The 27477-nt window shown below is 39.6% G+C and overlaps 1 pseudogene; it reads right to left on the reverse strand.

The window, feature by feature from the left end:
* Window positions 1–974: 974 nt before the first annotated feature.
* Window positions 975–27477, reverse strand: LOC101390375 (peptidyl-prolyl cis-trans isomerase G pseudogene; annotated as a pseudogene).

Consider the following 27477-nt stretch of genomic DNA (forward strand, 5'->3'; position numbering starts at 1 on the left):
CAGGCCTCACTCCAGACCTTCTGAGTCAGAATCTGCATTTTAACAAGATCTGCAGGTGACTACGTGCACATTAAAGTGTGGGAAGCACTCGTTCAAGGTGGAAAGGAAAGGAAAGGAGGCAATATCAGAATTTTAAGAGAATCCATTCCAGGAGACAAGTATAAGAGTAATGATGATTACTTGGTTTTCTGCACATATATTTCCTATTTTAAATGTGATATAGCTCTTGTTTAATTGCCTTTCACTATAGGTTGTTTTCTTCACCAACTGTGTAAATTATCTTTATAATTCTCATGCATCAACTGGGCATGTTTTTATGTAGCTTCAGAGGCACTTAGATGCTCTATAGAGTTTTGTTTTAATTAACATAATAAAAGCAGATAATTCACAAAAGCAGTCTGTCTTGCTTATTTTCACATTTCAATTCAGAAACCTTTCCCTAAACTAACATGTGCCTTAAAAATCCCTATATACTTCAGCAAAACAAAACAAAACAAACAAAAAACCCTATAGTATTCTGAAAGATTTAGGAAAATGCTCATAAACCTGCACTCACATATTATATGTTGTAGCTGTAAAATTTTTTATTAAAATTCAGCTGACATTAGCATTTTGCCTGAGGTACTTCCTTATGACAGTAGATGGCTTCAATCTTTCAGAAACTACGCACACCATAAAGTTGTCTTTTTTTTCCCTTAGTTTTTGTATTGATCAGTTTGGAAACTTAAACCTTTTACCATTTAGAAATTTAAAATTTTTTTAAAGTTAAAAGAATTTTACTACAATATTTTTTCTTATTTCAAGTTTATTTAAAACTTTAGCTAGTACAATTTATGTAGGTTGCAGATTGTCAAAATATCAACTCAATGAAGTCTGCGTTAGGAAAAAAAAAAAAAGGATAAACATAAAACAACCCAAAAACAATGAAAAGAGGGAAACAACGTAAAAGAGATTCATCAGCAGGTCTCTAAAACTTAAAATTTGAGACAGAATGGAAATGAGTTTGCACAACGCACCCATTCACTTTTGTCTTCATTTGTTCCCGGGCTATATACGTGATCAAATTGTTAATTTTTATCATGTACGTGGTCATTTTCTTAATGCTTTGGTTTTTTATTTTCCTTTCCCACTGAGGATCTGGTCTTCTCACCAGGTTTGAGAGCAAACCTGCTCAATAAAGTTTGCTCCTTATTTTTCACTGTGGAGAACTTGAATTCATTGTCTTGACTACTTTGTTTTAGTTTTGAGAATGGACTTTGATCTCCATCAGCATTTTTTCCCGTGTTCTTATTTGGACTATTATGATCATGATTTTATGCATACATTCTTTTCTCACCTTCAGAATTTTCTTTTCCATGTGAATTCTTAACTTTCTTGGTTTCTGTGCTCTTCATTGTTTCTGCTTTGCCTTCTTCTTTCTCTGGGCTCCCGGAATCTCTTGCTTCTCCTCCTCTCCTTACTTCGTGGTGTTGCTCTTCCCTGTCGGCTCCCTGACCTTCCTCTCCTGTACTCCTGTCCTCTGTGTCTGTGGTACTCCTTGCTTCTGCTGTGTTCTCAGTCGTGGCTTCTAGATCTCACCCTCTGCTCCTGTCCCTACCTCTGCCTCCCTCTCTTGTTCTACCATTGCAACTGTTTGCCTTTAGTTATATCACCTTCTCTTCTCCTAGACTGTGCTCGTCTGTTCTTTTCCTTACTTTTATTACAATCATGCTCATTACTTTTTGATTCCATTTAGACTTCTCTTTACTTCTACTCCTTTCCTGATCTTTTTCTTTATAATAAGACTTCTTGTTCTTTAACATCCTCCTGATCCCTTTCTTTACTCTTTGGCCTCATTCTCTTTTCTCCATGTCTATTATGCTTTGTATCTCTTTCCCTACTCTCTGATTTCTCTTTACTCTTACTGCTACTTTTAGATTTGGCCCTTTTCTTCACCTTGTTTTTATTATATTTATCATCTTTTTCTGAATTTCTTCTGATGTCTCCTTCTTTGCTGTTACATTTATGATCTTTAACTTTCTTTTTCTTTTCACTTTTTTTGTTTGGACTCTCAGATACATGCCTGGGATCAGTTATATATTTCTCTTTTACTCTAACTGGGCTGCTTTGATTTTCTTTTATTTCATTTAACTCACTCTTATCCCCTTTGATCCATCTTTCACCACTCAATACCCTCATTCTTTGAACTCTCTACATCTCTTGTCTCCAATGTGAAGGAGTCTCACTGTGTCTGAAACCATTCCTGGATCTGGATCTGGGAGGAGTTCGGTAGCGCCTTGGTCCTCTTCCTTTAATTTTCCTGCCAGACCTAGTAACTAAAAGTTGCCACTGGTATGAAGCAGGCTGGCAGTTAGGTGGATTATATCCTCCTCTCTCTGTCTCTGTCTCTGTCTTTCTCTTTTCCCTTTCTTTTTCATCAGCTTTGGGGGCACCTTTTTCTGGTTAGGAATCTATTTTCACTTGTAGGAGGGAACTGTTCTAGACAGACAGTAGACTGGGGTTATGCTTCAAGATTTCAGCCTCCCTTTCACTAGATGTGCTTTTCTTGCCTTTCTCCCTGTTTTTTTCTTTCTTGTGTTTTTGGGAATTTTTCCTATGTTTCTTTTTTCTTTTTCTTTTCTTTTTTTAATTTCTCTTGAGAAGCACTTTCACAATCAGAAGGATCAGAAGAGGACTGAGAATCTCTTGAGCTATCTGAGTCGCTGGGATGATGAGGATGATGGTTTATGCCTTTTTTTCTTTCTTAGCTATAGTTTGGGAATTAGCTCTTCACAACTGAGGGTCTGTACCTCAGCGAATGGTTTGCTAGCTGCATCTGTTTTCTGATTTTTCTCTCTCTCTCATAACTTCTTGACCAGAAATCACCTACCTAAAAACAACATGATGCCCATCTAAATGAGGAATTGGTTTCATTGTTGTGGAGAACCGTGAACAAATTTGTATCCTTCCCTCTGTTAGCCGTTGATAAGAGAAATTCTCTGTTGTGTTTAACAGAGAAACTCGCGTATTCAAAAAATTCTCCATTAGGGGCCAACCTGGTGGCATGGTGGTTAAGTTCACGCACTCTGCTTCGGTGGCCTGGAGTTTGCAGGTTTGGATCCTGGGCGCAGACCTATGCACTGCTCATCAAGCCATGCTGTGGTGGCACCCCACATACAAAATGGAGGAAGATGGGCACAGATGTTAGCTCAGGGCTAATCTTCCTTAGCAAAAAGAGGAAGATTGGCAAGGGATGTTAGCTCAGGACCAATCTTCCTCACCAAAAAAAAAAAAATTCTCCATTAATAGATTCCCCTCCTTCTCCATTTCCTTCACTGAAGTCACCACCTTGAACCATAGAATCTTTGACAACTGTGAAAGAGACAACTCTTACAATTGTAAGACAACTCTTCTGAATTGATTTCCCTGTCCCCTTTTCACCTGTACAAAGACAATGAAAGCTCTCCTATGTTTTGGGGCACACATCAGAAAATAATTCAAAGACATCTCTTCCAGCAGATTGATATGAATGACGGCGTCAAAAAAAAACACATTGATGGGGCCGGCTAGTGCAGTAGGGGCTAAGTTCGTGTGCTCCACTTCGGCGGCCCGGAGTTCACAGGTTCAGATCCCAGGCGTAGATCTACATGCCACTTATCAAGCCATGCTGTGGCAGGCATCCCACATACAAAGCAGAGGAAGATGGGCACGGATGTTAGCCCAGGGCCAATCTTCCTCAGCAAAAATAGGAGGATTGGCAACAGATGTTAGCTCAGGGCCAATCTTCCTCACACACACACACACACACACACACAAACCATGGAGGATGCTGAAACTTTATTTCAATGGCTCCAATACTTCAATCTTTAACTAGAGAAAAATCAAGGACAACTGATCCAATCCTTTCACTCCTGCACCAGTGCACTCTCCTCTTCCTGGGGTGGTGTTCTTTAAAGCTTCAAATCTATCACCACCAGAAAAGGTGCTAAAGCCCACTACTATAATCTTTTTTAATGAAATTTATTACGAGAGTTTGATTTATTTTAAAAATTACTATTTTTTCTTTCTGTTGTTATGTGATATATTTTAAATGAGGGAAATAATTGAATGGTACAATAAAAAAAACTTAGCGATTCTAATTCAAAATTTCAACTTACAGAAGGGAAAACTGAGCCCCCAAAATAGTAAATTACTTTCCCGTAGTTTCTCAGCTAATAATTGATAGAACCAGAACTGAACCCAAGTTGGTTTCATACTTCTCCTACTTCAGTTCCTAATTAAGAGTTATACTTCATGCTCACTTTTGTAAACTTTGTATCTTTTGATCAGAAATGTAAAATGTACTTCACTCCACTCTCTTCTTTCTTAAATGTGTTAAGGAATTCTTTTCTAGCTATTAACCATAATAGTTCATAAACACAATTTTACCCATAGTTGTTGCTACACTTATATTTTTAAAATATTGCACACATATATTGTAGTATATGGTGTATGTAGATTAGGATGGTCTTGCTCTGCATTACTGTTTGAAAACTATGAAAGTAGACATTCCTCAAGGAAGAGTTGTCAAATCCTTGATTTTTTTTTTAATTTCAAAAGCCAAGATCCAGATTTGAGACAAAGGAATTGGAAAAATACCTGATAAGTCAAAATCTGTTTTTCCTGTCCCCAAGATTGAAGATTCTCTAGATTTGTGGAAAAAGAGAGAAGTCAGAGGAAAAGAAAAGAGCTGAGATGCTGGGACTAGGGCCCAGCTTTCTCTTGGTTTTAATCTGAAGTAGGGTATGGTAAGGTTTAGGGAATAATAGAACACTCCTCTCTGCATAATTTTGGAGATTAAAGAGCAGAAGGAATGTCACTTTTCCTATTTAATTTGAGAAGGTGGCAAGACCCCAGACTTCTCTCTCATTCCCACATGCCAATGGAATAGGAGGAATAGAGATGCAGTGTGGTATGTTAGAGTTAAAAAGCGGTACTGAGATGGCCTCACAAAGTCCCTTTGTGCCTCAGGATGGCATGGGAAACAGCAGAAACATTTCCCATGCTCCAGAGGCTACTAGTAGGGGGACGAGGTAGGGTCTTTTAGAGCTCCATTCCTTTTCTCACTCTCCCAAAAGTCACAGAAGCTAGTGTCCAACACAAGCGGATATAGTTGTAAACTATGTGGACTGGCATCAGGATCAGGATGTCTGTCTCTGCAGACAAAAGCACAGACAGATGACAACTGACAACAGGTCATAGCCTCCTGGAGCATATATGCAATCCCAGTGTCGGAGGGGGAAACTTTGAGTTGACTGAGACTGTTTTTCCAACATCTAGTGGAATGGGGGCTTGAAATATAAATGAAAACTTAGGACCAGCCCCGGTGGCCTAGTGGTTAAGTTCGCTTCGGTGGTTCCCAGGCGCAGACCTACACCACTTGTCAGTGGCCATGCTGTGGCACAGCTCACATACAAAAAGAGGAAGATTGGCGACAGAGGTTAGCTCAGGGCAAATCTTCCTTAGCAAAGAAAAAAAAAAAAAGAAATGAAAACTTAACATTTCTTGCATACTTGAGCTCATGAACTGAGATTTGTACCCACTATATTTTTAATAGTGATAGATTTGTGCAAGAAGTCTCATTTCCTAATATTATTAGTAACAAATAATGTCTTCCTCAGATTCAATATGATCTGTCAAAGACATTAAAATACACTAATCTCAATTAATGTAAAAATTCAGATCTGAGTCTCAGGCAGATGCTCAAATGGTAAATATACCTCCTTTTTTTAAATAACTACACCCAGGACTAGCTAACATTACTGAATATGTACTATGTGCCAGACCTTGTCCTAAGCCCTATAGATGGGGGATTTAGTTTAATCTTTTTGCTTGTCCTAATAAGGTGAATTCTCTTATTATAAATATATTCTATAGATGAGGAAGCTAAATAAATTGCCAAATATCACAAAGCTTGACTTTTGTGTGATTCAAGAATCTTTTGCATAGCCATTACGCCATTCTGCCTAGAAATGAATGAAATACTGCTGCATCTTTAAAGTTCATTCAAATCATCCAAATCCGTGTTTTTCCTAATCTTTAGAGTTTTCCTGTTGGAGAATCTAAGGCAAATTCAGATGGGCTCTTAGCCAAGACACATCCTACAGTCTTGGTCTCCAGTTTAACTCTAGCTTCCAGAGAAGCAAAGTGCTCTGACCCTCTCCCTAGATTATCTGGTCCTTGTGCTGGGCCTTTCCCCTCTTGCAGGCCACCTATCAACATTAGTAGACAACTCTTCTCCCCTCTTTGTCCTGAACTCTCAGATCACTATTTTGTTTCTTGGTTTTCACATTTAAGCTTCCATACTTGAATCTGCTTTTCTGATCTGCCTCTGTGTCCCTGAAGACTATTTGTTTATCTTTCCTAGGTCAATGACTTCATTCTGAAACCCAATATTTTGGAGAGAGAGAGAGAGAGGGAGGGAAAAAAACAAGGAGGTCCTGTTTTCAACAAAATACTCTTAGTTAGGGCAACTTGGTTCGTCTGCCGGTGCTGTGTTATGAAGCTTCTCTGCTGCTCTCAGTGAAAACTGGCCTAAATAAGGCAGAGAGGAAACACAGTTCTTTGTGACCTTTCTGAGATCATTGTATTGCAGTAACATCTGCTTGAAATATGACTCTCATCTTGCCATGTTTTTCCCCATAATATATAGTTATATGTGATTTTTTTCATATCTCTCATCTAGGAATATATTGTTTGGAAGAAAAGTTTGAAAGTTAAACACAAATCTTTACTGAGAATATTTGATACCTCTCTTATAAAAATATGACTGAATAAAGTTACTCTTGAAGTTCTATTTTTATCCTTAAATTAAATTTTAAAGAAAAGGGATTAGCAGTTATTATTAGATTTTTATGTTAAAAATTATGAACTTTCAATATATAAATTTCAGGTTTTCCCCAATAGGCTTTATTACTTCCTCTGATTGTCTTTTCATTTTCCTGTGCTGTCCATCAACCGTTTCCTATCCTTTTGGGATTTTCCTCAATTACTGTTTGCATTACAGTGTCGTGTTTCTTTTATTTTAAATGATTTTAATTTCATTTTTAATATATAGTGAGAACACACTGTAATAAGTTCATTGACTACTTTTCACTTTTAAAATAACTTTGTCTTTTGAAATTTTTGCCTCCTAAAATAAGTCAAGCATTTCAGAGTCTTCATAGAAAGAAATATTCTCTTTTCTCTTTGAATTTTCTATATTTATAGAAAAGACCATGCTTGGCACATGGTAAGCACTCAATAAAAGTAATTATTTCTCTCAAAAAAAAAAAAAAAAGAGTTGCATGTGTCCAAACACTTTTCTAAAGTAGAGGTGTTTAGTAAAATATAATCTCCAGTGTAATAACTATTTCTTTTTTGGATATTGGACATCATTGACAAAATTATGTAGGGTAATTTATGGCTTTATGCTCTTATGTCCAAAGAAAGAAAGATTGTTTTCTTTATTTTTTCTTCTTCACAATACAAAGAGCTTTATTGGATTTTTTTTTTATTATGAAAGTAGAACATGCTTATTTATAATACCTATCCTACAAAAATGATTCAGCAATAGACTAGTACACATAGCAACATAGATCTAGAAGACATAGTACTAGGTGAAAAATGAAAGAAACAGGATGTGATACTATCTAAGTAAATATGAAATACCTGTACAAAAAGCAAACAATATATTTTGTAGGAATACATACGAATTAAAAGATTTACATCAAATGCATTAGAATAGTTGTCACCAGGGAGTGGTTTGGGTGATATAAGTAAGAAATGGGGATAAAAGAGAATAAAAAAGGAAATTTCAGATAATACAGAAATGTACAAAGCAATTAAAATCACCCTCAATCTAACTACTTGGTGATAATAACAGATTGCCTATTTTGGAATATAGCCATCCAGATACACACACATGCACCCACACTTTAAAGCAGGATTATAATCTGTTCTTTAATCTTTATTTTCATTTAACAATACAATATAAATGTATTGATATACATACTCATTTTTTCTGTAGTACATGCATGGATGTGTATAACTTATTTGATGACTACCCTCTTGATATATATTTAGAATGTTTCCAGTTTTTTTTTATAACTAATGTTTCAGTGAGCATTCTTATGCATACATATTTATCTATTTGCCTTTCACTAGAAATGCACATTTAAATCACTGAATCAAATTGTCAAACTGCCCTCCAGAAATACCATTTTTATATTCCCAATATGAAACTTTGATTCCTACATGGTTCTAAAACTTAAAACGCTTGTAAAACAAACCAACAAACAGAAACAAAATTATCTCCGTATTCCAGGCCATCCAAACGTCCAGATCTCAGCATAGAGTAAATTTACTCACAGAGTCCTTTCTGTTCAGTGGCAGATCCCAGACTACAAAGCATTTAATGTCAACGCACAACTGCCAGTGCAGCACTGCCGTTGTCTGGTCTATACGTCAGGGACTGAGTGAACCGCAGCAGCAGAAACCAGAAAGGGTACACCTGGAACTACCCCTCGTCCCATTCATATGTATTCACTTAAGCAGTACATCAACTTTTTTGCACTTGAACATACATCAGAATCCTGAAGTTAAAAAGAAAATTGAAGCCTTTAATTACTAATAGTGGGACCTGTGTTCTAGGTAACTGAGTTTTCTATTTTCAACCTGATTCCTGATGAGCCATTTTCTTGAAGGTCCTGACTTCATTAGTAACCTTATGCCCCAAACAGTGGATTGAGTTTTCAAAGATAGCTACCAAATCAGATAGCAGTTCCAGTGCCCCCGCTGGAGCAGCCTAGGGGTTGAGGGTGCTGAACCGTGGAGCCAGGCAGACTCTGGGCTTTGTCCAAACTCCTGTGCCGCACTGCCTTGGGCTGGCCCCTAAACTCCTCTGTCTCGGTTTCCTCAACTACTACATGGAGATAGGACATCCGCTTGACTGTATCTCCAGTATCGAGAGCAAATATCTCAACAAATATTTGTTAGTGAGTTAACTCCAGGTAACAATTAGGAATAATGAATGTGAAATGTCTGGAACCTAGCAAACACTCATTAATTGGTAGCCATTGTCAACAATAAGATAAAACATGGGGATGTTGTTGAAGGACAGAAGCAGAGAGCAAAAAATTTCAGATAGTCCTGACGGCTGGTGAGAGGTGCAGGTTAGGTGCTGGGGTTAGTGTGAGTCTAAAAACTCGGGAATTAATATTGACAAGTTAGGTGAAGGGAGGGAGTTGCCCTGACTTAGGCTTGGCAATCAGGGTTACCAACAGCCTCTCTGAATGGAAAATACCCATGTGGCTTTTAACAATGTGTGAATGTGAATAATCAACTCACCAAAGTAAAGTCTTTAAGCTTTTTCTACCCAGTATCACTGCTCTACCCAAAGCCACATTGCAGAAAGAATCGCTAAATGCATGTTTTCTTAATGCTACTTTGTGGCAGGAATTTAAGTTGATAATCTCTTTTTAAGACATATCTTTATTAAAAGAGAATTATTCAAAGCCATCTGAGTGGTAATTACTATATAAAGGCTAATTGACCTAATTAATCTAATGTGGGTCAATGGCTCTATAGTACCCAAAGAAGAGCATTTTCAAATGAGGAAAGGAAAAAAAAAAAAAAAAAGAAAGAAACTCCAAAAGGAATTTCTTTAAGTGAATATCCTTAAATTTAGTGAGTCTGATTTATTTCTTGCACACAGACATTATATTGCTGCATATTATATTGCTGGAGTGGCTGAGCTGGGATAAAAAGAGTTAGAGAGACTAATTCTCTGAGGATACTGAGGAATATTCTGTTCATCAGTCAGGGGAAGGCACTATATAAATTACATTATAACAATACTGCCTATTTCTGATAACATAGCACTGAAAGAATTCAACATGACAAGAAGTCAAATTTACAATCTGACTGTTTTGATTCTCTTGGTGATGTGATAAAGTGCATGCTGATACCTCCTTTTTATTTGATTAACTTTGTCTTCTCTGGATGCTAACTTGTCCCATTTGAAGTACTGACTGCAAAATATAAACTGGGACAGATAACATCTAGGCCCTATGACTGAGGAAAGAATGTATAATCCATACCTGTGGTAGACAAACAAGGCTGCCAAAGATATCCATGTTTTAACCCCCAAATTTGTGAATATGTCACATTACATGGCAAAAGGGAATTTGCAAGTGTGAAGTTAAGGATCTTGAGATGGGGAGATTATCCTGGATTATCTGCATGAGCCCGATGTACTGATAAGCATCCTTATGAGTGAAGGAGGGAAGCAGGAGAGTCAGTCAGAAGGAGATGAGATAATGGAAGCAAAGGTCAGAGAGAGAGAGAGAGAGAGGGAGATAGATTTGAGGATGGTGCACAGCCAGCTGTGAAGATGGTGAAAGGGGCCACAAGTCAGGGAATGCAGACTGCCTCTAAAAGCTGGAAAAGGCGAGGCAATGCGTTCTCCCCTAGAGCCTCCAGAAAGAATGTAGTCCTGGATTTTAAAATCAAGCAACCTTGATTTTAGCCCAGTGAGACTGATTTTTGGACTTCTGACCTCCAGAACTCTAAGATAATAAAGTTGTGTTGTTTTAAGCCACTAAGTTTGTGGTAATTTGTCAAAGCAGCAATAGAAACTAATGCACCATGCTTGGGCTCATGGCACAGAGTTACACTGACGTCATTTTAGTTGGACTGAAATAACGTTCCCAAACTGTGCCCATAATCCAAGACAGAGCTCTGACCGCACACCATGGAGGCCCTGCAGTGGAAGGTGTTGCTTTGCCTTCTATTCTTCACAAGCTCACTTTGCTCCTGTTTATTTTCAGGCCTTTGGAGAAATGGAGTGTCAGTGAGTTTCCTAAGCATGGGAAGAGACCAGTCCTTTCATGGGTTAATTCTCCTCTCCCAGGTTTTTAAAACCTGAAGACATTTTCTAAAAAGATATTTACGACTATAAACAATGTCTTTTAATCAACTGGGCCTCTGTGCTGTGCTCAAAATTAAACAAGAGTGAACCACTTGGAGGATGAGGAGAATGTTCACAAAGTCTAGAAAGTGGGTAGGTGTCTTCATCGGAGTCACAAGTTTGGGATATGCCCTTTGGCTAATAGGGTAGGCGAGGAAGGAGATTTGGGTAGCTGATTAAAATGGCACGTGGGGCCAAGGAGCTGAATAACAATATTAACAGCTACTGTGCTAAGGAGCACTTACATCACATTAAGGAACATAGGCATTATCCTATTATCCCATTCTTACTATCCCTATTTTCAACTGCGTAAATTAAAGCTTAAGAAATGGCACCATCACCACGTCACCTACAATAGACTCCCTGTAAATTTGGCTGTAAATTCATTCCAAGCCTGGGCTGTTAATCAGTACTCTGTGTCCCTTCTCCACATCAGATGCTCCATGGCTGACAACTTGGAAAGTTTTCTATATGACAGATTCATAGCAGATTTGTTGTTTTCTTGATGTTGTAAGTGTGCTACCCCAGCAAATTCTTGAGAATGCAAAAAGCGTTTCCTAGATGAAACATATATATCATATAAAACACCAAGCAAAGTCCTGTTGCCATATGCAGTCAGAGAATGGACAGACTGTTGAGTGTAATCTTGGCTTTCTCTGAAACGCATTAGTTCTTACGGGTCCAATGGAAAAGCTAGATAATTGATGTCATGATAGTGACTCCATTAAAAGTAGGGCAAATGATGAAAATGAATAAGTGCCCATTTTGATTCTGACTATTGCAATGGTCCCACTGAGGAAGAAAAGCTGGAGGAATTCAATGAGACCAATAAGGTTGGACAGCAAACTTTCCAGTGACATGGATGAAAGGTGAACAGGATTACACATACCCAAGGTCTTGGAGTAACTCAAGTCTTTGAGGAAGACTAATGCTCAGAACCAGATAAAAACGTTAAAGAAAATAAGAAATTCAGAGTAGGAAGAGTTCTGGGAAGGGAAAGGCCCCAGCTTGAAAATAATGATGCTGGATTGGCATATAATAGCAACAAGGAAGCAGAACATCTCCACTCCTATTTTACTACTTTTTTTTTTTTCCTGGGTAAGAAGATTGCTCATCAGAGTTTACCAGAAAGAGTGGAACAAGTGTTGATAAGAAGGAATTGGAGCCCCAACTTGTTCAAGATTCCACATTTGAACCACTGCATTCCAAGGGAAGGTAATATGATATATTGATTAAGAAAACAGGCTTTGGAGTCAGATAGACCTGGAGTCTCCTGGCAAGTTACTTAATAGCTCTAAATTTCAGTCTCTTCACCTGTAAAATTGGGATAATAGTATATATCCCATAGGGCCAGGGTGACAATTCAGTATAGAACACCTCAACACAGCACCTGGCACATAATATGTACTTGACATATGGTAGCTATTCATTTTATCGTTATTATTTTATAGACTAAATAGTTGAAAAGATATCACAAATGTTTAAGAAATTGTGAAGAAAGAATAAATATTGTGAATAAGTAAATAATATAACTAGAACTAGTTATTTTAAAGATAGTTTTACCAGTTTCCAAAGTAAATAGTGATCTCTAGGAATCATGTAGGTTCAGTAAGAATACATCATACCAACCTAAATGCATTTTCCTTTTTCTAAAGGGCTGTATACTGGAAATCAGAGGAATTTTATAGACAAGAAGTATTGGAATTTCAGCATGACCAAGAATATGCTTGTGAAAGAACTGTGGGCTAGTTGTTACAGGTAGGAGGATTTTTAACTCGTTGAGTAACTCAAACAGTGCTGGTTAAAAAATAACTCCAGAGGAAGATTTCCAGGAGGAATAACTTAGAGGTTAGTCCCTAAGCCCTAAATTGTTCAACATTTTCACTAATGACTTTTATGCTAACATCTGTAGCATGCTGATCAATGAAAGAATGCTGAGTTACAAAATTAGGATTCAAAGGGGCCAGCCCAGTGGTGTAGTAGTTAAGTTCGTGCTCTGCTTCAGCGGCCCGAGGTTCACAGTTTCGAATCCCGGGTGGGGACCGACGCACCGCTCATCAAGCCATGCTGTGGTGGTGTCCCACACACAAAATAGAGGAAGATGAGCACAGATGTTAGCTCAAGGCCAATCTTCTTCAGCAAAAAGAAGAATATTGGCAATAGATGTTACCTCAGGGCCAGTCTTCCTCACCAAACAAACAAAGAAACAAAATTAGGATTCAAAAAATTCTCATATGGTTGAAACAACAGACCAAATCTAACAATATGAAATTTGCCTATAAAAATTCTAGTCTTTTACTTTAGTCCAATGTCAAACTCTATGAGCAGACTATAGGGTACATGTCTTAGCAGCTTGTATTTTTTTAAAAAAATGTTTTATTCAAGAGCAAAGTCAGTATAAGTCAACTGTGTGGCTTTGCTTCCATCCCTGGAGATGTTGAAGCACAGAGAAGACAACCACTTGACAGAACTTTATCGAAGGGATTCCACTGTAGATAGGAGTCTATACTAGATGACCACTAAGATCCTAACCAATCATTTGTTAGAGCCTAGTGTGTTCTTTGTCCTACAACTGAAACATGGCCTGAGGATCTAAGAGGCGGTTCAGCAGAATCCTGCCGTGAAGAAGGTGAGGAAAACAGGCATCCTAAAGAGATGCCAAAAGGCCTTCCATTACCAGATTATCAACCTTCCATTTTGATAATCAGAGATGGGGAGGAGACATGGCGCCTGATAGCCCAGCCATAACTCAGGCAATCACCATTCTGCTGCATGGGCTGGGGCTGGGGCAGGTGGACCCATCTACACTTCACCTGGGGGCTGATGTGGGGTGTGGCTTGAGCAGGGACTGACTGCAGTACCGGCAGCAGTGATGACAGCAGGGAAGTTACAGGCATGGTTACTGGGATTCAGCTGCTATCCCCTGTGTAATAGAATTGAGTTGACTTGAGCTGCCATCTGCTTGCAATAGGGTCGAGATTAACTTTCCTTTCCCTTCTCAAACTGTAATGTGCTTATGCATTACCTGAGGATCTCGTTAAAATGTAGATTAAAAAATATATAATATAGGTGTCAGAGCAGCTCCTAAATCACTCTCTACTGTAGTTATAAATGCACCTAGCACATTAGTATCGAATCTATGGTTAAAAAACTAAAAATCATTCCAAATGTGAAAACTTTCATGATAATATTAGATAAAGTTTCGTGTACATAATTGTATTAAAAAGTAATTCAGGGCCGGCCCAGTGGCGTAGTGGTTAAGTTCGCACGTTCAGCTTCAGCGGCCCAGGGTTCATCGGTTCGGATCCTGGGCACAGACCTACTCACCGTTTATCAAGTCATGCTGAGGCAGCGTCCCACAAAGAAGAGCTCCAACTCTACAACTATGATATACAACTATGTATTGGGACTTTGGAGAGAAAAAAGAAAGTAGTCTTATGACTACTATCAAAAAAACAGAAAATAAGTGTTGGTAAAATGTGGTGAAATTAGAAGCCTTGTGCACTATTGGTGGGAATGTAAAATGGTACAGCCACTGTGGAAAATATGGTGGTTCCTCAAAAAATTAAAAATAAGGCAAGGGAAACAAAAGAAAGAGTAAACAAATGGGACTACATCAAACTGAAAAGCTTCTGAATGGCAAAGGAAACCATCAACAAAAGGAAACCTAACAATTGGGAGAAGATATTTGCAAATCATATATCTGACAAGGAGTTAATATCCAAAATATATAAAGAACTCATAAAACTCAACAACAAACAACAGGACACAAGTAAAAAATGGGCAAAGGATCTGAACACACATTTTTCTAAAGAAGATATACAAATGGCACATGAAAAGACGTTCAACATCACTAATTATCAGGGAAATGCAAATTAAAACCACAATGAGATATCACCTCATGCCCATCAGAATGACCATTATTAAAAAGATAAGAAATAACAGTGTTGGAGAGGATGTGAAGAAAAGGGAACCTTCATACACTACTGGTAGGAATGTAAACTGGTGTAGCCGCTATGGAAAATATTATGGAGATTCCTCAAAAAATTAAAAATAGAACTACCATATGATCCAGCTATTCCACTTCTGGTATTTATCCAAAGAACATGAAAACACAAAAAGATATATGCACCCCTATGTTCATTGCAGCATTATTTACAATAGCCAAGACTTGGAAACAACATAAGTGCCCATGGATGGATGAATGGATAAAGAAGATGTGGTATATATACTTATATTCAATGAATACTACTCAGCCATAAAAAAAAAGATGAAATCTTGCTATTTGTGACAACATGGACAGACCCTGAGGGTTATTATGCTAAGCTAAATGAGTCAGACAGAGAAAGCCAAGTACCATAAGATCTCATTTAAATGTGGAAGATAAAAAAATCAACAAACAAACACATAAATACAGAAAATAGATTGGTGGTTACCAGAGGGGAAGGGGGAGGAAGGTGTAGAGGGTAAAAGGGCACATTTATATGGTGACAGATGGCAACTAGTCGTTTGGTGGTGAACACAATGTAGTCTATACAGAAGTCGAAATATAATGATGTACACCTGAAATTTATATAATATTCTAAACCGATGTTACCTCAATAAAAAAATAAATTTAAATAAATCAACAAATAAAAATTAAAAATAGAATTACCATATGATCCAGTAATTCATCTTCAGGGTACATACCCAGAAGAATTTAGGCAGAATCTCAAAGAGACATTTGTATACCCATGTTCATAGCAGCGCTGATTCACAATAGCCAATAGGTGGAAGCCAAAAAGGTGTCTATCAGTGGACAAATGGATAAACAAAATGTGGTATATACATACAAGGAAATATTATGCAGCCTTAAAAAGGAAAGAAATTCTGACACATTACAACATGGATTAACCTTGAGGACAGTATGCTAAGTGAAACATGCCAGTCACAAGAGGACAAATACTGTATGATTCCATTTATATGAGGTACCTAGAGTAATCAAATTCATAGAGACAGAAAGTAGAATGGTGGCTCCCACGGGCTGGGGGAGGAGGGAATGGGGAGTTATTATTTAATGGGTACAGGGTTTCAGTTTGTCAAGATGAACAGAGTTCTGGAGATGGATGCTGGTAATGGCTGCACAACAGTGTGAATATTTAATACTATTGAACTCTACACTTTGAAATGGTTAAGATGGCAAATTTTATGTTATATGTATTTCACCACAATATTTTTTAAAAAGTAAACCAATGTAAAATCATAAGTATACCAAGAGCAACTTTATAGAAGATGGAATCTATTATTATTAGATACTTTGTATTTTATATCTTTTAAAATTTTGGTACTCAGAATAATATTGTGAGATGGATATGATATGATATGATATGATCTCCATTTTTAAAATTAAAGAAACTGAGGCTCAGAGAGATGAGACTAGAGCCTAGGACTCCTGACTCATAAGGCTGGGTATCATTTCTTTCCAAGTCCTCTCTGGCCACACTTTGCTCCTCCTAGTGGCTGGGTTTTGAGGTGTGTGTGGGATTTCAGTTATCTACATTAATATTGTGCTTGGATGTTTTGCAGTTATAAACATCTCTGGTAGGTTGATGTGCTGGGGATGTTCGTCTCTTTGCCAAGCTGGTGACAATTTAATGATAATATTGTCAACTGGTGTCTTCGATGATTATACACATTTATCAGACAGTATAATCATCTCTGCCCTGCCAGTTGCTCACACACCAGACATGAAGCTCCAGGAATAGTCTATTATTCTGACAAGGATAATAGGTCATTATCACCAAATCAGCAGCACAGAGCTTTATAAATAAACGACCCTGCCTCCCATCATTATTTATTTTTCATAAGTGCCTCAGGTTTGTCTTAGCACCTAACAGCAGGAGACAATTATCTTATAATATTCTTCTATTTTTTTTAGTATATCTTAAATGGTCTTAAGTGGTAAATAGAATGTTTCTGTTGATCCCAAAGTAGAAGCATGGGTGGTTTTATAGGAACATTAATAGAAAATGGGTAGAATTTATGTTATCTGCACACCAAATGCGCAAAATCTTTTCCTTTTCCATCCAATTCTGTTGAAAAAGAATGACCAGCTGGGAAGATGGGAGTGGAAGGGGAAAAGGAGAAGTGCTATGTACTTATCACATGAATTAAGGTGAGGTTCTTTTTTAGGAAGACGGAGTGTAAAGGGGAGACCAGAGATGGAGGTGATGGAACGATGAGGGGATGTGAATGGTGTGGAGGAGACAAGAAAAGCAACTGGACTAGGAGTGGGGGCATGATGGTGGTGAGAGAAGCTGGGACCAGGGCTGGCTTCACGGGAGTGAGACCTAAGGTAAGCTTGTAATGCCCTCGTAATACTGGTTGATTGGGCAATCAGAGCGTACAAACAGTCCCCAAACGCTGCCCCTTCCCCATGTAGAGTGTTTTAAAAGAGAAACTCGTAACTCATAAAAGGAAAAATTCTTCTCCACTTGCCCAGGAGTCCTCCTCCTCCTCTCCTCAGACAGGGCCACCTGTGGGGACCTGAGGGGTCTTCCCAGAGCTGGACACCTGCTTGTACCATCTGGCAAGAGGCTGTGCTCAAGGAGCAGCCCACCTTGTACTGAAGTCTGGATTAAACCACAACCAGAGGTTGTACAACACCTACAGCTGCCATGGGGTCTCCAGAAGGCCCCAGGCGGACAAGAGCATGTTTTCTAAGGAGGGAAGGGGGAGAGCTGGCTGGGTGAGGAACCATGTTTCTCTGGCAACTGAGAACTGTCCTGTTAGAGGTGGCCGCTGGCTTTCCAAACAAAAAGAAGCTTGTCCCTATAAAAGGCTACCATGGGTTTCCTGCTCCCCCACGCTCTTAGAGGCAAAATCTATTTATGAGGCTTTATAAAGTGCAAATAAGTCCCTTGGCTTCAACCGAGAAGCAGCAGCTGCTGAAGATGTGGTCATTTGCATATAAATGACATGATTTCAGCTCAGAGAAGAATATTGAAAAATATACATGTCGCCAATGGAATCCTGATAGAGTCACACATATTAAGGTCAGATATTGTAATTTTTAAGGCTGCCGCATGCTGATGACTGCATCACATCACACATTCAATTCTGTTTGGGTTATAGGAGTTTTATCTTCTATGAAATGGAGGATTTTTATTGTGAATTAATTAAACTACTTTTTTTTCCCTAAACATGAGAACATTTAGGTCAATAAGCTAAATGCTCTACAAATGCATAGGCTCCGTGACAGCCAAAGTTACCAAGTGCGAACCTGGTTTTCCGCACAGCCAACAGAGAAGGATGCGCGCCCGGGAGCCTCCTGGGGAAGAGACTGCGGCGCGTTCTCTGATTTCAGTCTGTCCGCGGCAGGGTTAGCCTCTTTTTGAAGAGCCGAAGGAAGCTCCAGTTTCAATATTCTAAGTTTTCCAACAGCCTGGCTAAAAGATTAGGGGGGAAATTCCTGTAGCCCAGAAATTCCCACAAATTTGCCAAGTGCCCACCATTTTTTGCTTGCCCTGTGGCCTGTGGCTTGAGGGTCACAGTTGGCAAGAGACGGATCCTGGGACCGTCCGCTCTGCTTCCAGACAAGCGTCCCCCACGCCGCCTGGAGGCAGTAGACGGGGCTTCTCTGAAATCTGCCCCAAATTCGGGCCCTGCATCAGTCCGGGTGCTGATTGGCTCCTTCCCTACCAGCAAAATAGAGCCTTTTAGAAACTGCTGGTTGTATATTGGCTGCTGGGAACGCCAAAGAAATACATAACACTGCTTTCACCTCGCCAAGCAGTCCACAGCTCCCCCAGGGAGAACCTTTTCCTGTAAATGGTGATCACTTAAGTGATAACTTTAGATTTTCCTGTAGAAAAATAGTATCCTGTGTTCCTTTAAGTAATAGACTTTATTCATATCGATTCAATGTTTGATCATTGAATTATTTATTTATTAAATAAGTCCGGTACCTAATTCTTAACACATTTTTAAATCCTACACATTAACATTTACTGGATGTTATGTTTAATAAGATTTAAAGTCCTTGGTATACACACACTTTTTAAAAGGGATAATTATAGATAACTAGTAAATAATTCAATAGCTAGCCGGGAAAAAGGAAAATTTAGAAACTCACCATAAATATACATGTTTCATAGAGAACTTTAGAGTGTTTGGAGAACATGATTATGCTCACTTGAAAAAAGAATCTCAATGTTAGTTTGCTGATGTATTCGATATATTCTTTTAAAATGATTTATGGAGATACACATGATACTTTAGGTTTAATAAAGATTTTTAAACTATATATTCTAAAAAGCTTAGTCCTGGTAATTGATCAAATTATACACATAGAAGATGATTCTATTATCCAGAGACTGGTCTCCCAGGATCAGAGGAGGGTGAGTAAACCATCCAGGGGTGGATCCAGGTACTGTGAGGCCTGAAGCTTATACCGTTGGAGGGCTCTCTTTAAGAAAAAGAATACAACATTACTGATACAAAATTGGGCACAAAAGTGAATATTTATTTAGGTTGAGAAAAAAATCACAACAAATTATAATTAAAAAAAGAAATTGCAACAGATTACAAACCCCACAAAAGCCACAAAACTAACATACTTTGATTAACTGGCTACACACCTCTATCACACTTTTCCTCTACAATTGACTGTCTCTTCAGTGTATCCTCTAATGTGGTGGATAAAAATTTGTTTTTATTAATGATAGTTTTAAAAAGTTTATTTCATCTCCACAGCTTGCTATAGGTAATGTCATATAAAATTTTAGGATTATTGTCAAATTGGGGAAAACTTCTATTTCTTTCATACACGAGCTGTAAAATTTCAGGGAATTTCAAGTTTTCTTGTGGAGTGACTAATCCTTAATACTTCCACGTTATCCTACCAGCTAAGGCCATAGGACACATTGGTTTCTATTGCCATGTGCTCTCAAGCCCTGCACTTTTGTGTCCCTGGACATAGCGTTTATGGAAGCTGTCCCTATGTCAGGACAGTTAGCAATAACTTTACTATATACAGAATTGACTATGAAACGTATAATTAAATGTATTCCCAACTCAACTTTGACATGGGTGAAGGGAAAAAGAGTCTTATTAGAATGAGCCCTGCTGAAAGATTTCTGGTCCTCTCTGCCTTTGGACAGTCTGGGGCCTCTTATATACCTGGTCATTGCTGATTTTCAATGCACAGGGTCTATGATGAGAGAAGAGGGGTTGTGAAAGCAGCAGAAGACAGTTGAACAGTTTCCCTTTGGCAGCACAAGCTCCTTAAAGTTAAAAAAAAAAAAAAAAAGCTGGTCTCTAACTTCATGAAAACAATGCCCTCCAGACTCCCTCCTACCAGCATTCGCTGTATACCAGTTCAGTTGGGCCAGAGTAGAATTAAAACCAGAAAATGCCATGAGAAATAGAAAGATAAGAGCCCCAAGTGGATGCCAGTCTCTCTGGGGTGTGATTGACTGAACACAACCAATTCTCTAGTGGATCCACGGCCATTGTCTTCTGGAAGAGCTTTGCTAAAAGCAGTGCATCCTGGAGCTGCCAGAGATGAAATGGACACTCTATTCTGTCCTAGAAAGAAGATGAAGCCGGCAGTTTAGATTGCTGAAAAACAGTTTGAGATAAGCTTGTAGTTCCATAGAAATTAATCCATGCCTCTAGATAGCATGTAAGCCTATTGGAAAGCTTCTTCAATTCAAGCAGTTAAATAATATATCAAGTCCTGGAGCTTAAGGGATACAATTTTCAAAATTATTGTACTGAGGGAATCATAAATTCCACCAAGAGGAAGGTTGTAGTCCAGATATTTTATTTTAGATTTCCATCTAGGGTGCATTATGACACTCCACATGAAAGTCAAATCGTCCATGTAAAATGGTTTCCAGGTGATAAGTTTACCCCAAGGGGTCCAGTAAAGTAATACATTCAGAGTTATATCTGACTTTCACAATCTATAAAGACTAGTTATCAATTTTTTGAAAGATTTGATAAGCAGGAACAAAAAAATAGCTTCTGGATGCTGACATTTGTCTCATTAATGGGAGCAGCGTAAGAAGTACAAGCTCCTTTTGGATTTGGCTGTAAATACACCACTGACATACATTTTGGAAGGTTGCTGTTTTGTGCTGGTGGGAATGTATTTGTCTAACCTTGCACTGACTATAATAGACGTAAGGAAGCAGCGGTATTACTGTCAGCCACGTTCAGCTTTTTAAAACAGGGGCACCCAGTCTGCCAATATCTGTCAGATTCCAGGCCACTGCATGTTAAAAATTATGTTCCATCAACACTGTCTGGCCTAGTGGAAGTTTTATTAGGAAATAATTCTCCTGTTGTGTTTGGGGAAGGGAAGAAAAAAGACTCACTTCACCCAATAGGATTCAAAGGAATAATTAATGTTTCTTCCATCCTCAGAATAGGAATGCTGTTGACTTCTCTAGTGTTTCATGTGGAATATCACAACCCTTCCTTGCAAGGGCAGAAATAATAAACATGTTAGAAACAGGCAGGAGGCCCAAGTACTAATTAATTGCCACTTTGTTGCCTATCATTGCTTCATTCTGTGTACTGTAAGGCAGTATTTTCATAAGTTGTTCCCTTATTACCAGGGAAAAAGAATCAGATTCTTTTTTTCAGGAAGATAGTATCGGTAAGTTTGTTGAAGATGCTTATTAAAACAATAATAGTAATAAAAAGCTGCTTACATTTGCTTGGCTTTGGTTAAAAACCTTGTAGTTTAAAGTGCATTCTGGGAGGATGCTGATTGCCCAGACTACAGAAGAAACGCTTTGAACCACTTGCATCCTCTCTTGAGTTCATGGAGCTGAAGCCGGGAAACAGTTAGCCATTGATGATTAGGTAGCTAGTAACTAAAGTTTTTTTCTTTTTTGCAATTACTGATTATAGCTTTTAGTTGTTCACCTGCCCATTGTTAACTGCGCTGCTTAGGCAATATGCTGACTCCAACTAGGTTCATATAGATAGCATTTCCCTGGCGCCTGGGTCACCATGGTAATGGGGGTTTGAGCTGTTTTTCACTAATTATGACCCCTTGTCCAGGCCAGTTGAGACCACCAACCCATCAACTGAGCCCTCCAGATGCCCAGTAAGTGACCTTTTGACGTTGAGAGGCTAAAAACTCCACCCTCAGATCATGCTAACGCCACCATTTTGTGAACATGCATCCTATGAAGAGGCATGAAGTCTGACTATGCTTGTGCAGATCATCAATTACCTCACCTCCAATCATCTATCCCCACACTTCAAACCACCTTGCCCTCTACCCCATAAATATGCCTGAGTCCCCATTTTGGAGGAGGCAGATTTGAGACTCATTCTCCCACTTCCTTGCCTGGCTGCCTTGTGATTAAAACCCTCTCTCTGCTGAAATCTTGTTCTCTCCGTGTTTGGCTTTCTGGGCGATAGGCAAAAACAAACCTGGTTTGGTAACAGAGTGAAATACAAGGAATACCTACACTATTCACCTGTCCAGAATTTAACACCAAACCCATTCTTCAAAAAACTCACCAGGCACTTGAACAAAAGTATATTGCAGCAATACCTCGCTTATCTAGCTAACACCATCAGTAAATGGGTTGTTTTCCATAAAAGTAAAATTTCCAAATAACTAAATGATATTTTTATTTTAAACTATTCAGTGTAACCATATTGCATTTCAGCCTTTCTAAAATAATTGCAAACCTCCCTACCTTTTGGATTTGCATGAATACACCCTAACTTTTTCTTCGTGAAAATGAATTACTGTTACCAGTTACCACCCAGTAATGGCTGCTGGGCTACTGAGCTGCCTATGGCTCTTTGGCTGTGGTTTCAGGCTCCTCTCTTGTCTTAGCATTTCCTTCGACCGCTCAGCTCACCTGTGCTTACCTGTAAGTCCCACTCAGCACTTCTAATCAGAGGAGGCAGGTGAGAGCCGGGGTTTTGGAGTCCAGCATTCTGGGGTGAATTCCAGCTCTACCACTTACTCCCTGTGTGAACTTGAACATTAACTTCCTCATTTATAAAATGGAGAAGAAACACCTACCGTAGGGCTGTTGTGAGATATGAAGGGATGTGAGCACAGAATCCGGCACAGCCTTCTGGGGGCCAAGGCACAGTTGGTCAGGCTTCTACAGAGTACACCTAAAAGTGCATCAGTTCTAGGAGAGGACCCCAGGGCCTTGTGACACCTCATCTGACGGTTCAGGGGCCTTCTTTACTTACTTGTGCATCCATTGCTGGCTACTGGATGGCTGATCTTGCCAGCACGTTGCCCCTGAAGATGTGGACAGACCATCACGTGCATCATGATTTAAAGCAGCACCATCCAGCGTCCTCTGTGCCTTTTTTTGTTTATTTATCTATATAAATAAAATTTTTTCTTTTTTATTGTTTTTCCATTACATGGAAATGACTGAGCAGATTAGGAGGCCTGCCGTTGCATATAAACTATACAGAATGCCCAACGTTAACTTCAGGAAGACCTGAAGGGGGTGGTCCTCAGGTTTGTGGTTCTCAGACTTGAGTGAGCGTCCTCATCACCCGAAGGACTTGTTAAACCGGATTCCTGAGCCCCACTCCCAGAGTTTCTGATTCAGTAGGTCTGGGGTGGGACTCAAGAATTTACATGTCTAACAAGTTCCCAGGTGAACATGATGCTGCTGATCTGGGGACCACACTCTGAGAACCACTGCCTTGGGTAATCCCAAGTAGGATGGGTATGTTGATTTGCAATCAGCCAGCCACACACATGCACTGCTCTGTGGGCTGATGAATCTCCAGAGGCCGGCTGGGAGGCCAGCTAGTCTACTAGAGTAAAGCCTGCTCATAGGGGCAAGTGGTTGTTTGCAACCTGATTCCTAAAAAGAGTATGACAGAAGGGAGGTTTTCTTGTAGCCTTAATTCCATCCCACACCCCATTGCCTAGTAAGTGCAAATAGCTAGGCCACACCTCTCAGTGCCTGTCTTTTTCTTATCTCTTCCCCTAAGTCCACAGTGGCTGATTAGCTTGGGGGCTGAGTGGGGCTTTTGGTCTGGATTATTAGCTGTTGTGTAAGGTGAGACCCATTTAAATTGTTCTTAATGTCCCACCACACACATGGGTTGAAAAGGAAGCAATTTTGTAAATAGTTGCAAGCTGGAAATTGTGTTCATAAAACATTTAATTGAGATAACCTCATGTTTTGAAAATCCAAATCACACATAGTTAATTGAAATGGAAAACAGCTTTCTGAGACCTGGTCTCCAGGTCCCTGACATTGTAGGTGAGGGTGTTGCAGGAAAGTCTTTGCCAGACCCAAAGAGGAGAGCTACAGCTACGGGCCAGGCTTATCCTGCCTGTGTCTGTGTATGGCCTGAGGAGAAAAGTGGGGCAGTGGGAAGTCCTGGGAGGGTGTGGGGGGTGGGGTGGCCAAGGAATTTTTAAGAACAGGGATAACTAATTTTTGAATTAATCATTTGATGTGTTGTATTGTTGTGTAACCCCTAATTTAGGATGAGCCTTCTGCACACACTACTCTGTGTTATCCGGGTTTATGGGGGTTGTGATCGTCACAGGATGAGAGAGGAGAACAGCCCAAGACAATTCTGACACATACATCAGATGGAGAGTTAGCAAGCCCGGGAAGTTAGTGAGAGAGGTAACTCAGCGTAGGCCCAGGGATTTACTGAGATCCATGGGGGAGGTCGCTAGACTTCCCATGACGTTTGGCCTACAAGACTTGAGGTGTTTTCATTTAAACAGTAAATAAAAAGGTGCCCTAGCAAGGGGACACCCAGGTGACAGACTTCTGGGTAACCTGAGGTTATTGGAAGATTCTAAAATCAACAACTCTGATTGGTTTTGCCTCAATCCTTTTTCAGATTTCTCCAATCTGAAGAAAGTGTGTTCATTAATTCACTAATATTTCTGAGTGGCTGCTGGGAGCCTGGCTGTGTGCCAGATGCCGAGGATGTCATCATGGCCACAAGGCAGGCCCTGATCTCAGGAGCTTGTTTTCAAGTCATCCCCCCATGTCTCCTCTTCCTCCGAAGCCCAATTCCACCATCATCTTCTGCAGTCTCACCAGTGACCCACTTTCAGAGTCTGCAGTGTTCACTCACTTACTAAACAACTGTGTGCCAGGTACTGTTTGGGGCAAGAGGGACTCAGTAGTGAAGAGAATGGACAAAAATCCTTGCCTCCTTGGGGTGGGAGGAGACAACAATAAATAGGATAAAATAAAGCAAAGATACAGTACGTTAAAGGTTAGTATGCTAGCCAGAGACAAAGAGAAAAAATAAAGCAGGGAAGGGAAACAGAAGAGTCTGGAGTGGGGGTTCGATGGGCAAGCCAGGGCAGGGCCTCTCTGAGAAGAAGACAGGAAGGAACGGCAAGAGCGAAAGCCTGAGGTAGAAGCTCACTCCTGGCATCATGAGGAAGAGCGGGGAGGCTGCTGCGGCTGGAGCAGGGTGCAGGAGGAAGAGCAGGAGACGAGGTCAGACTGGGACGGGGCTGGAAGCAGACGGGTAGCTCATGCAGGGCTTAGTAAGGACTTGGCTTTACTCTGTGTGATGTGGGAAGTCATAGGAGAGTTCTGAGCTGACTGGAGACATGGCAAGTCTTAGGGTTAGCAGGGTCTCTCTGGCTGCTTGGTGGAGAATGGGTTGAAGGAGAGCAAGGAGGAATAATTAGGAGGCTACTGCAGAACACAGGCAAGAGATGATGGCAGCCTGGACCAGTGCGTGATGGTGGAGACAGTGAGAAGTGGTCAAAGCCAGGACAGATTTTTAAGGTACAGCCAACAGGATTTGTTGATAGATTATGAGATATGAGAGAAAGAAAGGACCTAAAGAACTTGAATAGATATTTTTCCAAAGAGGATATACAAATAGCTAACAGGTACACGAAAAGGTGCTCAGCATCACTAGTCATCAGGGAAATGCAAATCAAAACCACAATGAGATATCACCTCACACCTATTAGAATGGCTATTATCAAAAAGACAAGAGATAACAAGTGCTGGTGAGCATGTGGAGAAAAGGGAGCACTTGTACACTGTTGGTAGGAATGTAAATTGGTGCAACCACTATGGAAAACAGTATGGAAGTTCCTCAAGAAATTAAAACTAGAACTACCATATGATCCAGCAATCCCACTTCTGGGTATATATCTAAAGGAAATGAAGTCACTATCTTGAAGAGATATCTGCATTCTCATGTTCATTGTAGCATTATCCACAATAGCCAAGACATGGAAACAACCTAAGTGTCCATTGACAGATGAGTGCATAAAGAAAATGTGGTATATATATATACAATGGGATATTATTCATCATGAGAAAGAAGGAAATCCTGCCATTTGTGATAACATAGATGAACCTAGAGGGCATTATGCTAAGTGAAAGAAGTCAGAAAAAGACAAATATTACATGATCTCACTTATACTTGGAATCTAAAAAAAAAAACTGAAGTCATAGAAACAAAGAGTAGATTGGTGGTTGCCAGGGGCCGGGGGTGGGCATGTGGGGGAAATGGGTAAAGATGGTTAACAGGTACAAATTTCCAGTTATAAGATGAATAACTTCTGGGGAATCTAATGTACAACATGGTGACTATAGTTAACAATACTGTACTGTACACTTGAAAGTTGCTAAGACAGTAGATCTTAAAAGTTCTCACCACACAAAGAAAAGGAGAGATGATGGATATGTTAACTAACCTTATTGTGGTAATCATCTTGCAATATATATGTATATCAAGTGTTCACGTTGTACACCTTAAATTTACACAATGTTATATGTCAATTATATCTCAATAAAGCTGGATGGGAGGGAGAAAGGACTTAAAGATGACAAGTGTCTTGACCTGAGCAATTAGAAGAAAGGGACACCATTTACTAAAACAGAGGAGACTGCAAGAGGAGTGGATGAGAAAGGTCATGAGTGTGATTTTGGACCTGTTAACAATTTGAGAAGCCTATTACACATCCAGGTGGACATGTCAAACAAGCAACTGGATATCTGACTCTAGCTCAGGAGAGAAGTCTGGGTTTGAGATGTAAATTTGGGAGTAATTATAATGATTGACCATGGACTTAGGCTCAGAAAAGAGGACATGAGGGGATTGAGGGACCAGAAAGGGGAAAGGATCAATGGATTTGGAGGAGCGGAGCCACTACCATACAGAGCCACAGAAGAAGAAATGTCCTCAGAAGAGCACGTTTCAGTACGAAGAAGGGAGCGTTCAGAGAAGAGGTGGAGGATACAGGGATTTTGCTGATGACCGGCGGTGAATTCCAGAGAGCAGAGAGTAAGAGTTTCAAGAGAAAAGGAGAGATGGGAGATGGGGTCAGAAAATGTGACATACTGGATTAAATGTGAATGAAGTGTCCAGGGGGCGGGGAAAGATCTTTGAATCTGGGTCCTCTCGATAGGAAAGAGTTATGGGAAAGAGTTAAATATGGATAAAACGCAGGAGAAGACCTCACCAGCTGGTCCCAAGGCCCGAGGAGGCGGCGTGGGTGTGAATATGCGCAT

This window comes from Ceratotherium simum, chromosome 2, assembly GCF_057802395.1.
Source record: "Ceratotherium simum simum isolate JZ-2026a chromosome 2, ASM5780239v1, whole genome shotgun sequence".
NCBI lineage: Eukaryota > Metazoa > Chordata > Mammalia > Perissodactyla > Rhinocerotidae > Ceratotherium > Ceratotherium simum.